Raw genomic sequence first — 12,762 nt, 5'->3', positions numbered from 1 at the left:
AAGAAATTTCAAACATTGAGAACTTGATTTTTAAATTCTAGTACATCCAAAACTTATTTGAAGTTCATGAAACTTATCGTGATGTCATATGGACACTAATACAAAGTGGCATTGTACCTTCTTTGTCAAATTTCAGACCAGTTTTGATGTAATATTTATCTAATTACAAACATGATATTATTAATAATTGGGAACCAATTTCCCAAACGGATTATTTACTCGAATTGTGAGCGTTAGACCAACCACTACAGGAATCAGCTACTTTGCCGTCTGCCACAGCGGACGGCAAAGGCATGAACGGCGGACGGCAAAGGCCTTTGCCGTCAACCGCGGATGGCAAAAGGCTCCGGCAAAGTAGGCTACAGTAAACAGCTACTTTGCCGTCTTCTACTGACGGTAAATTCTTTGCCGTCTGCGGCGGACGGCAAAGAGAGCGGACGGCAATAATTGCGCTGTCAGTCCGGTAAGTGGCTAACGGCAGGCCTTTGCCGTCCGCCGCTGACGGCAAAATTGCTAGGGTCTTTGCCGTCCGCCGTATGATGTCATCTACACATCACTACATGGAAGGTTCTTTGCCGTCTGCCACTGATGGCAAAGTCTTTGCCGTCTGCCACTGTAGGCGGTTCTTTGCCGTCTGCTACTGATGGCAAAGTCTTTGCCGTCTGCCACTGTAGGCAAACTGACCAAATGGGTCAGCTCCCAGGAAGCACAGCTGGATGCCACGTGTCTTCTTTGCCGTCCGCGGCAGACGGCAAAGAGCCCGTTGCCGTCGGTGGCAGACGGCAAAGAGCCTGCATATTGGCTCTTTTATTATTAAATCCAACAATTTTCATCACAAATATATATGACATATATAGATATATTTCAAAAGGCCATTACAGAGCAAACATATAAGATATCCAACACATAACTTCATCGTTCAACATAGAGGCATCCAACCATATATATTACAATAGTTTCCTCCAACGATACATGCATAGTTCAACGATACAAAAGAAACAAAGAAAGGGATAAGGAGCACTCCATCTATGCAAGCTTTCGTCAAGTGAATGAAATCTGCAAAATGAAAAATAAGAAAGTTAGAACAAGAAGAGTAGAACAAGAAGAAGAGTAGAACAAGCAGAAGACTAGAACAAGAAGAGTAGAACAAGAAGAAGAGTAGAACAAGCAGAAGACTAGAACAAGAAGAGTAGAACAAGAAGAAGAGTAGAACAAGCAGAAGACTAGAACAAGAAGAGTAGAACAAGGAAGAAGAGTAGAACAAGCAGAAGACTAGAACAAGAAGAGTAGAACAAGAAGAAGAGTAGAACAAGCAGAAGACTTAGAACAAGAAGAGTAGAACAAGAAGAAGAGTAGAACAAGCAGAAGACTAGAACAAGAAGAGTAGAACAAGAAGAAGAGTAGAACAAGCAGAAGACTAGAACAAGAAGAGTAGAACAAGAAGAAGAGTAGAACAAGAAGAGTATGTCATTTGTGAGCTAACTTACGTGAAATGGATCATATATGAGCTAACTAAGTTGAAATGGGTCGTTTAAGAGCTAGCTAAGGTGAAATGGATCATTTATGAGGTAACTTAGTTGAATGGGTCTTTTATGAGCTAACTAAGGTCAAATTGATCGTTTTTGAGGTAACTAAGGTGAAATGGATCATTTTTTAGCTAACTTAGGTGAAATGGATCATTTATGAGCTAACTTAGTTGAAATGGATCGTTTTTTAGCTAACTTAGGTGAAATGGATCATTTATGAGCTAATTTAGTTGAAATGGATCTTTTTGAGCTAACTTAGGTGAAATGGATCATTTAAGAGCTAATTTAGGTGAAATGGATCTTTTTTTAGCTAACTTAGGTGAAATGGATCATTTATGAGCTAACTTAGTTGAAATGGATCGTTTTTTAGCTAACTTAGGTGAAATGGATCATTTATGAGCTAACTTAGTTGAAATGGATCGTTTTTGAGCTAACTTAGGTGAAATGGATCATTTATGAGCTAATTTAGTTGAAATGGATCTTTTTGAGCTAACTTAGGTGAAATGGATCATTTAAGAGCTAATTTAGGTGAAATGGATCTTTTTTAGCTAACTTGGTGAAATGGATCGTTAATGAGCTAAATTAGTTGAAATGGATCGTTTATGAGATAACCTAGGTAAGATTGGTCATTTTGGAGTTAACCTAGGTGAAATGGGTCATTTTAAAGCTAACGTAGGTAAAATGGATCATTTAGGAGCTAATCTAGGTAAAATGGGTCATTTTTGAGCTAACTTGGATGAACTGGATCATTTATAAGCTAACCTAGGTAAAATGGGTCATTTTAGAGCTAACTTAGGTAAAATGGATCGTCTATGAGCTAACTAAGCTAATTATGCAATTTTTGACATAAGTAAGCTAAGTACAGATCGTTTTAGAGCTAACTTAGGTAAAATGGATGGTTTTGGAGGTCAGTAAGCTTATTAAGTCATTTTGGAGGTGAAGAAGCTAAGTCTAGGTCATTATGGTAAGCATTGGAGGAAATAAAGCTAAGTCTAGGTCTTTATGCATGTGTTAAGCAAAACACTAGATAAACTTACCAAGATCCAGGAGGTGTAGGAGCGGGGTGGCTCGTGGCAGTAGCTGGAGAAGGATCGTGCGATGCTTGTCTGGAGTTACCCTGCACCAAAGATCATTTCCAATGTCTTGTTAGCATGATGACACTCAAATGTTAAGAATAGCAAGTAATGTCCATTCAAATAAAACTCACCGTGGTCTCAGGAGCAATCACTGGCATCGGCGGAGCGGTCTGACCTGTCTTCTCACACACAGACTGCACATTTGGTTTTGACGACTCAGTCATACTAGTTAGTAATGAGACAAACACTACATGAATGTTTTGGCTAATCTGCAGAAGAAACTTACCACAAGGAGCTCGTACATGGCCCTTGCCTGCATGTCATTCCGTGCCCTCTCCTTCTCCATCATCTTTGTCGTCCTCTCCTCCAACTCCCGCTGCCTCTCCGCCGCCTCCGCCAGAAGTTTCTTCGTTCTATCTCTCTCACTCTGTATAGCAGCCTGCAACACCACTCACATGACCATTTGTAATCATCGATGGAAGCACACACAATGTAATGGAGAAAGATAAATGAGTACGTATCACTAACCTTGATGGCGAGTTGCACTGGCCGTTCACGAGGCCTTATCTCAGGAGCAGAGCTCGACTGGCGCGCCTTGATCTCCGGGAGAGTGCTAGGACAACGGATAAGTCCATCTCCAATGGCTATGGAGCCATGGGACCTCCCGCCACCAGATATCATCAATAGCTCTGGATCAATGGGACCCTGGCTCGGGTTAAAGTCCTCCCCTTTCCTCGCCTTCCCCTCATCTCTATATCTCACGAGCTTGTTATGGGAGGTGATGTTGGTGAAGTTGTTTGCATCATCGAGGTCAGACTGAGAGAAAGCCTTGACTTTCTTGAAAGAGGCAGTGTGGGCCATGGCATACAGGTCGTACACCTCTGGCACCTTATCCGCCTTATTGTAGCATGCCTGAAAGATAGAAACAATGAAAATTAGTAATTAAAGGGCTCAAGCTAGCATGATGAATGAATTGCATGAATCATGAAGCAAACCACATACCCAGTTGCGCCCGAACTGATATAAGTTGGAGCTACCTTGATGGTGTGGCACACCTTCCATTTGGGCACGTTTGTCCTTGGCCTCGTTGTGGAGGGCTAGCCATTGTTTTGAGCACCACTCATCGACCAACACCTCCCAACAATCCATCCGATCCGCACACCATCTCGGAGGCGCCTAGGTTAGCAAATAGAAACTTGAGCGCTATGGCTAAGAATTACTAAATGAAGGAACTTAAGTAGAGAAGGCCTTAAGAATTACCTTCATGTACTGCTCCTTACTCAGGAACTTATCGCGGCACGCCGGCTTGGTCTTCTTGATACCACACAAGGCGTAGTAGTCTCGAACAGCCTGCACCCGAGCCTCGTGCCGTAAGTTCTGGAGTAGGCGCTTGCAGACGTTCTCGATAACATGTGCCGCGTCCTCCTCGTATCCCTCCTCACACCTGTAGAATGTCTACAATCAAATGAGACAATATTGATTAGTACAATTAATAACTATCTAGTTGAAGATTTTTAAATGTGTAAAGGAGAAATTACCCAAAACTTTCTGATCACCATGTCTGCCCTCGTGTCGCACACGAAACCGTCGATAATCTCATCCGGCGGGGCCGGGGCAGCCACGTAGTGCTCCCAGCTCAATCCAAGCTCTGGAAGCCGACCCTCACCAGGCAACGTGTCAAACCCCGGGAAGTTTTGCCGGCAAAGAACTCCAAGGACGGAGTTGGGCCGGCGGACACTATGATGGTGGTCCCAACCCCTGCAGCATGACAAGGCCAACGCATTAGTTATTTGAAAAAACGTGAATGCACAAGGTACAAAAATATTAAATGCACTTACGTTCCTCTCCCCATCAGGGAAAATCAACCACCTCTGCTCGCGGGTCACCGGCACGGACGGGAGCCGTGTAGCACCACGCTGGTAGACGGTGCCCCCCTCCTCCTCAAGATCAGTCGGCTCCCCGCCATCATCAGCATGGCCACTCGGCTCCCCGGGCTGATCCGGCCAGGTACCCCATCCGGACGTGTGCTCCTCCGGGGTCACGTGGGCCGAACTCTCGTGGGCCGAAGGCCAGTCGACCCGAGGCTCATGGGCCCAAGACCCGTGGACCGGAGGCTCGTGGACCGGAGTCCGTGTAGCCTCCTCCTCGGACGAGTCCACCCTAGCAGTCACGTGCTCGGGTGAAACAGCCGGGGGTGGCGGCGAGGAAGGCGCCGTAGCAGTCACCCTACCTCCTCTCCCACGACCACATGCCCCACCTCCTCTCTTCCTACCTCGAGCTCGTCCCCTGCTGGGCACCGCGATCGACGAAGAAGGGCCCGACGGTGTGGCCATACTGTCCAGCAACGCTCGGCGGAGAGGTGCGTCTGGAATGGAAGACCTCAGACCACGCTCCCGACTAGCGCCCACCATCTTTCAACACCTGCCATGACAAACAGTAAACGAAATTAGTACAACATAAAAAAAGACCGACATGAATAATAATATGTGTATCACTTAAGTGTATCATCATCAAGTACAACATAAAAAAATGTAATACCTGACACTACTAATAATCTCGATCAGTATCATCAATAAATGCATAATCATCATCATCACTATAATCAATGACGGGCTCATAGGGTTCATTGGCATCAACATGTGCAAGGCCACCTTGACGTAATCGGTCAAGCATTGACAGGTCATCCGCAGCAGTAACCTCTTCTTGTTCCTCCTCTGGGGTGATGTCGGATTCATTGTCGCTGTCTACTTCAATGTTTTGGGGTGAAGTATAGCGGTTCTTGAAACGCTTTTTGGAAAGACGTGTCTCTTGGAAGAATTCTCCTTCATATGTGTCTGGGTTAATGTGAGGTTCATAATCCTCTTCCTTTGGGGGAGAAAGTCTAGCACGGGGCGGCACTTCATAAACGACATCCCAACCTTTCAGATTTGGATTAGTTTGGCAGGCCCACGATAGATAGAATACTTGGGTCGCCTGTTGAGCCATAATATAGACATCAGGAACATCTAAATGAGTGCTTTGGTTGATTTCAACTAGCCCTATATGTTCATGAGTCCTTCTAGTCTCCTTCGGCTTAAACCAATAACATTTGAAGACTACGACATTCGGTGGGTTTTCACCATAGAACAGAAGTTCATAAATTGCTTCAACTCTCCCATAATATTCGGTACCTCCTTCACCGATAGTAGATACACAACAATTTTTAGACTTTCGGTCGGCCATAGATAGCTCTTTGCCATAGGTACGAAAGCGATACCTGTTGATGTCGTACTTGTCAAATGAACGGACCTTATAGTCAAAACCATTAGCGACTTGTCTCAATTCGGCGTCCATAGACTCTGAATTAGCCTACAAGTTTAATATGAAAGGATTGTTGCATTATGCACAAATTAGCGAATGAAATGAAATTGTCTAATAGAAATTACCGTTTGTTTGAACCAAGAGATGAAACCGGGATAGCCACCTCCTTGCTTTGCGAGAAGCTCATACTCTTCGACAGAATCCTTTTGGATCTCCGCTCCATATGAGAATATGGTGATGTATCGACTGTATGACATATCCAGGAATAAGAGTAGTTCAAAGGAAATAGAAGTTGCGAGACAATGTACCGAGAACTTACTCGATGTACGGCCGAACTTCTATCAGGTTGTTGAAGATATACAACGAAATGGTCCGCCATTCTTCGTTATCCAAAGATACTAGATGTGAAACACTAGCTGGTGCGAGATTCCCTTTGAATAGGCTGAGGTTGGATCCACCCTTTTTAGGCTCGTCAGCATTGTACCGAGGCTTCGGATTATGCAAACGACGATTTTTGGTTCGTAGTGCGCTGTTACGAAGTTTTCCGCCTCCTCTGTGATGAATGCCTCAGCCATCGATGCTTCAATTCTACGTTCATTTTTACATTTTTCTCGAAGCGTCTTCTGCATCCTCTCAGTTGGGTAGCACCAACGATTTTGCACGGGCCCCCCCCCAATCTTGCCTCGGTCGGGAGATGCAAAATCAAATGCTGCATTGGATTAAAGAAGCCCGGTGGAAAGATCTTCTCTAACTTGCAGATCAACTCTGGCGCCAACTCTTCCATTTCTTCTAGCACGCCAGGCAATAGTTCTTTCGCACAAAGAACACGGAAGAAATAGCTGAGTTCTGCCAGTACTAGCCATTCATCCTCAGGGATGAAGCCACGCAACATCACCGGCATTACCCGCTCAATCCATATGTGCCAATCATGACTCTTGAGACCAAATATCTTAAGTTTATCAAGATTCGCTCCCCTCTTTAGATTCGCTGCATACCCATCGGGGAACATCAACTGCTGTTGCACCCACAAGAGAATTTCCCTCATAGCTGGCCTTCCAAGATTGAACCATGCCTTTGGCTTCGTCCAGTTCTGCTTTCCTTTCGGTTCTTTCATGTTTTGTAACGGCCTATCACATAGCGCCTCTAGATCGACTCTAGCCTTAGTATTATCCTTTGACTTCCCATCTATGCTGAACAATGTACCAAAAAGTGCCTCGGCGATATTCTTCTCAGTGTGCATCACGTCGATGTTGTGTGGGCAAAGGAGGTCTTTGAAGTAAGGCAGATCCCATAAGCATGTTTTGTGAGTCCACGCGTGCTTAGTATTATACCCCTTGAAGTACCCTGGACGTTGTGGATCTGGCTCGAGAGCGTTTAACTGATCCAGGGTCTGTTGGCCTGTCAATGTAGGTGGTGCAGAGTTTTTGACAACTCTACCCCTGATGAAGTTCTTCTTGTCTTTCCTGAACTTATGGCGAGGATCCAGGAACTGTCTATGCATGTCGAAGCAAGAAAACTTGCGACCGGCCTGAAGCCAACGAAACTCAAGAGATCCCTTGCATGTGGGGCACGAGAACCTTCCATGCACACACCAGCCAACAAATAGCGCATACGCCGACAAGTCATGCGTTGAGTACATGTACCAGAGACGCATTATGAAGTTCCGTTTGCTAAAGGCGTCATATGTCTTGAACCCATTATCCCAGGCTTCTTGCAATTCGTCCTTAGGAGGCTGCATGTACACATTCATATTTTTGCCCGGATAGTTGGGTCCTGGAATTATCAACGTCAGGAAAATGTTCTTTCTTTGCATAATCTGTCCGGGGGGGAGATTGAGTGGAAAGACAAATACGGGCCAACAACTGTATTGGGCTGCCGTCACACCAAACACACTGAACCCATCCGTGCTGATGCCGACTCGAGGATGCCTCGGATCTGCCGCTTTGCCAGCATGTAATTCATCAAACTTTTTACACGCAACACCATCCGATGTGTGTACCATCATCAGATTCCCATCTGCATCTAGTTCGGTTCTTTTGCCTGTTTTGTGCCATGTCATCTGTCTGGCCGTCTCTTCGACCATGAAAAGACGTTGAAGTCTTGGTACGATTGGCATATACCGAAGAACACTAACGGGGATTTTGGTCTGTGTCTTCTCACCCATACCGTTGTCTACCACAATATACCTGGAAGACATGCAAATGGGACAATAGTTCAAGTCCACATAGTCAAGCCTAAATAAGGCACATCCTTTCTCACAGGCATGTATCTTCTCATAGGGCATCTTCAGTGCACGGAGGATTTTGTCCGACTGGTACAGGTTTGCAGGCATTACATGGCCTTTGGGTAGAAAGCATCCAAATACTGTCATAATTGCGTCATAGCATTCTCTTCCCAAGTTGAACTGAGCCTTTAGAGCCATTACTTGTGAGATGGCATCCAACTGACACAGCTCAGTGTGCTCGTGGAGCGGACGTTTCGAAGACTCCAACATTTCATTGAAGGCCTTTGCAGATTCCTCCATCTCCTCGTCCGAATCCCGAGCATCATCATAGCCTTGCACCATGTTTTCCATCCCGGTACCATGCTCGTCGGTGCGACGACGATCCACCTCAGCTCGGTCACGTTGGGCAGACTCACCATGAAATGTCCACACCGTATAATCGGGCGTAAAACCACTCTTCTGCAGGTGTTTGCCCATTTCAGCCTCTGTCTTCTTTTCCCAATTGCCGCACCGGAAACAGGGGCACCAGGTTTTCTTTTGGCCATTTGCAAATGCGGCTTGCACAAACCCCTTAGTTTTTGTGAACCATTCAGTGCTCCATTTGTTCTGACCAGTGTGACCGGTATACATCCAAGCACGGTCACTCATCTTGACTTGCAGAGCTACTGGACACACAACAATTATATATGTAATTCACCATGTATATATTCATCAGTTGATCTACTTTGTCAATTTTATTACGTCCATGCAACCTACACTCTAATAGGTAATGATAGGTCCTAATCCCACCCGTGTATGTGTAGATTGGGTTTATTTTCCCATGCTATGCTCCGGATCCGACGCAAAATTTCGGCAGCACCTCCCCGCTGTTCTCCTGATACACGTCTCTGCAATAAACAGAGAGGATGTGTACCCGGAGAACAACATGGGAGGCACTGACGAAATATATGCGTCGGATCCGGAGTAAAGCATATGGGAAAACGAACCCAATCTACACATACTCGGGCTGTCCATGGATAGCGTTGGACAATTCGAAAGAACCAAGGTTATAAATATGCAAATGTATGCATATTTATAACTATGACGCTTTCGAACGGGAGAGACATATTGGTTACGCATACTGATGATTCAAGACACATACATAGCTAGCTATCAAGTTTCATCAGAATAGATCAAATAATTAATGGGGGAGGAGGACTTGTCATTTGTGCTCACCCACGAACGAAGGGGCAGAGCTCGTCAAACGCACGGCGAGGTCGTCCAACACCAAACCTCGCAGCGATGAAACAACTGCACATTTAAAACTACACGATCAACACAATTATATATGATGTTTTTCATAACAAAATCGAAAAATATATGACCTAACTAATAATTCACAAATATATGACCCCGTCGGCCTCTGGAAGGCCAAAGAACACCTTTTCGGGAGGTGTCGGTGGTCGGGGTGTCCTGTCGGTGTTGGGGTGCCGTGTCGGGGTCAGGGTGCTGTTTCGGGGTCGGGGGGTCGGGGTGTAGTGTCGATGTCGGGGTAGTGCCGTGTCGGTGTCGGGGTGTTGTTTCGGGGTCGGTGTGTGGTGTCGGGGTCAGGGTGTCGGGTCAGGCTCAGGGTCGGGGTGTCGGGTCAGGCTCGGGGGGTCGGGGTGTCGGGGTCGGGGTCGGGGTCTCGGGGTCGGGGTGTCGTGTCGGGGTGCCGGGTCGGGGTCAGGGTACCGTGTTGGGTTGGGTTTTTTTCCTTTTCTTCTTCTTCCTCTTTTTCCTTTTCTTCCTTTTTTCCTTCTTCTTCTTCTTCTTCTTCTTCTTCTTCTTCTTCTTCTTCTTCTTCTTCTTCCTCCTCCTTTTCTTTTTCCTCTTCTTCTTCTCCTCCTCTCCTCTTTTTTCTTCTTCTTCTTCCTCCTTTCCTTTTTCCTCTTCTTCTTCTTCTCCTCCTCTCCTCTTTTTTTTTCTTCTTCTTCTTCCTCTTCTTCTTTTTTCTTCTCCTCCTCCTCCTCTTCTTCTTCTCCTGATCTCCTCTTTTTCTCTTTTTCTTCTTTCCTAAAACTAAACTAAACCTAAAACTAAAAATAAAAAAACAGAAAAAGAAAAAAACTAAATCTAAACCTAAAACTAAACCTATAAACCTAAAACTAATCCTAAAACTAAAACTAAATCTAAACTAAACATAAACCTAAAACTAAAAAAACAGAAAAAAGGAAAAAGAAAAAAAGGAAGAAGATCACCTCACCTGCAGGGTGGAGGGGGGGGGGCGGTGCGGCCTGGGGCGGGCGGAGGAGCGGGGCGGGGCGGCCTGGGGCGGCGGAGGAGGGCGGGGCGGCCTGGGGCGGCGGCGGGCCCGGCCGGGCGGCGGGGCGCGGAGGCGCCGGGTGGCGTGGCGGCGCCCAGACGGCAGGGCGGCGGGGGCGACGGGGCGGGGGGGGCGCCGGAGCGGCGGCGGGGGGCGCTGGGGCGGCGGCGGGGCGTGGTGCGACGGGGCGGTGGAGGTGGGAGAGAAAGAGAGAGAGAGGAGGGTGTGGGGCGCGGCCCCGTTAACGTTACGTGGGGCCTCCCTCTTTGCCGTCCGCCACCCTTTGCCGTCCGCCTTCTTGCTCTTTGCCGTCCGCTAGCGGACGGCAAAGAGGGGGCCCGTTAGGTTTTTTTTTTGCAGCTCGTCAGTGGGGCCCCTCCCTCTTTGCCGTCCGCTAGCCGACGGCAAAGAATCTTTGTCGTCCGCTAGCAGACGGCAAATAACTGGCTGATGGCAAACTTTGTCTTTGCCATCAGCCAGTTCTTTGCCGTCTGCTTTTTGGAAGCTGATGGCAAAGAGCTTCTTTGCCGTCCGCTAGCGGACGGCAAAGAACTGGAAGATGGCAAACTAGCTGATTCCAGTAGTGAACAATGGATATGTGCCATGCTTCGGTTAAGCAATAAAGCGGCAACATTAATCATCCAAATAGAAAAACAATATACGTGCCGCCACGCGACCCGTGTGCCATGCAAGCAGGTGTCAGTTGAAGGGACGCATGCGAGTAGTGCGCCGTGCAAGCAGACCGGGAAGCGTGCGTGTAGGTGTGTGAATTGACGGAGGGGTGCTTGCTGCGAAGTTTCATCAGGAGTCATGCGAGTAGCTATGTGAAATGACGGTAGGCATGCCAGGAGTCCGGTGAGCAGGCTCGCCAGGAGGCGAGCCAGCGGTTTGACTGTCGCCTACTTATCTCCTACTACTCCATATGAATGGTGCAGCCCCCATCCTCGCCACACACGCAATCTTCTCTCTCAGCTTTCATCCTCCATGCCGCTCTCAGTCCTCAAAGCCGCTAGTGTATGAGGATGCCGCCGAAGCACCCCATCGGAGGGAGTGGTGATGACCCACAAGTATAGGGGATCTATCGTAGTCCTTTCAATAAGTATGAGTGTCGAACCCAACGAGGAGAAGAAGGAAATGACATGTGGTTTTCAGCAAGGTATTCTCTGCAAGCACTGAAATTATCAGTAATAGATAGTTTTGTGATAGGGTAAATTGTAACAGGTAGCCAGAAAATAAAGTAAACAAGGTGCAGCAAGATAGCCCAGTCCTTTTTATAGCAAAGGACAAGCCTAGAAAAACTCTTATATAAAGCAAAGCGCTCCCGTGGACACATGGGAATTGTTGTCAAGCTAGTTTTCATCATGCTCGTATGATTTGCGTTCGTTACTTTGATAATTTGATATGTGGGTGGACCGGTGCTTGGCTGCTGTCCTCCCTTGGACAAGCCTCCCACTTATGATTAACCCCTCTTGCAAGCATCCCCAACTACGATCGAAGAATTAAGGTAAACCTAACCATAGCATGAAACATATGGATCCAAATCAGCCCCTTACGAAGCAACACATAAACTAGGGTTTAAGCTTCTGTCACTCTAGCAACCCATCATCTACTTATTACTTCCCAATGCCTTCTCCTAGGCCCAAATAATGGTGAAGTGTCATGTAGTCGATGTTCACATAAAACCACTAGAGGAAAGACAAGATACATCTCATCAAAATATCGAACGAATACAAAATTCACATGATTACTTATAACAAGACTTCTCCCATGTCCTCAGGAGCAAACGTAACTACTCACAAAGCGTATTCATAATCATAATCAGAGGAGTATTAATTATCATTAAGGATCTGAACATATGATCTTCCACCGAATAAACCAACTAGCATCAACTACAAGGAGTAATCAACACTACTAGCAACCCATAGGTACCAATCGGAGGTTTTTGGGACCAAGATCGAATACAAGAGATGAACTAGGGTTTGAGAGGAGATGGTGCTAGTGAATATGTTGATGGAGATTGACCCTCCATCGATGAGAGGATCGATGATGATGACGACGGTGACGATTTCCCCCTCCCAAAGGGATGTTTCCCTGGCGGAACAGCTCCACCGAAGCCCTAGATTGGTTCTGCCCAAGTTCCACCTCGAGACGGTGGTGCGTCATCCTGAAAGCTTCTCTATGATTTTTTCCAGGGTAAAGGACACCATATAGCCAAAGATGGGCACCGGCGGCCTTCCAGAGGGACAACAAGGTCGGGGCGCGCTCAAGGGGGTAGGGCACGCCCTCCACCCTTGTGGCTAGCTGGTGGCCCCCCTCTGGTTCTTTCTTTGCCAATTTTTTTCTACATTCCAA

The sequence above is a fragment of the Triticum urartu genome, chromosome 3, assembly GCF_003073215.2.
Source record: "Triticum urartu cultivar G1812 chromosome 3, Tu2.1, whole genome shotgun sequence".
In the NCBI taxonomy this organism is placed as follows: Eukaryota; Viridiplantae; Streptophyta; class Magnoliopsida; order Poales; family Poaceae; genus Triticum; species Triticum urartu.
The sequence above is the reverse complement of the archived record's forward strand: the minus strand, read 5'-3'. Positions refer to the sequence as shown.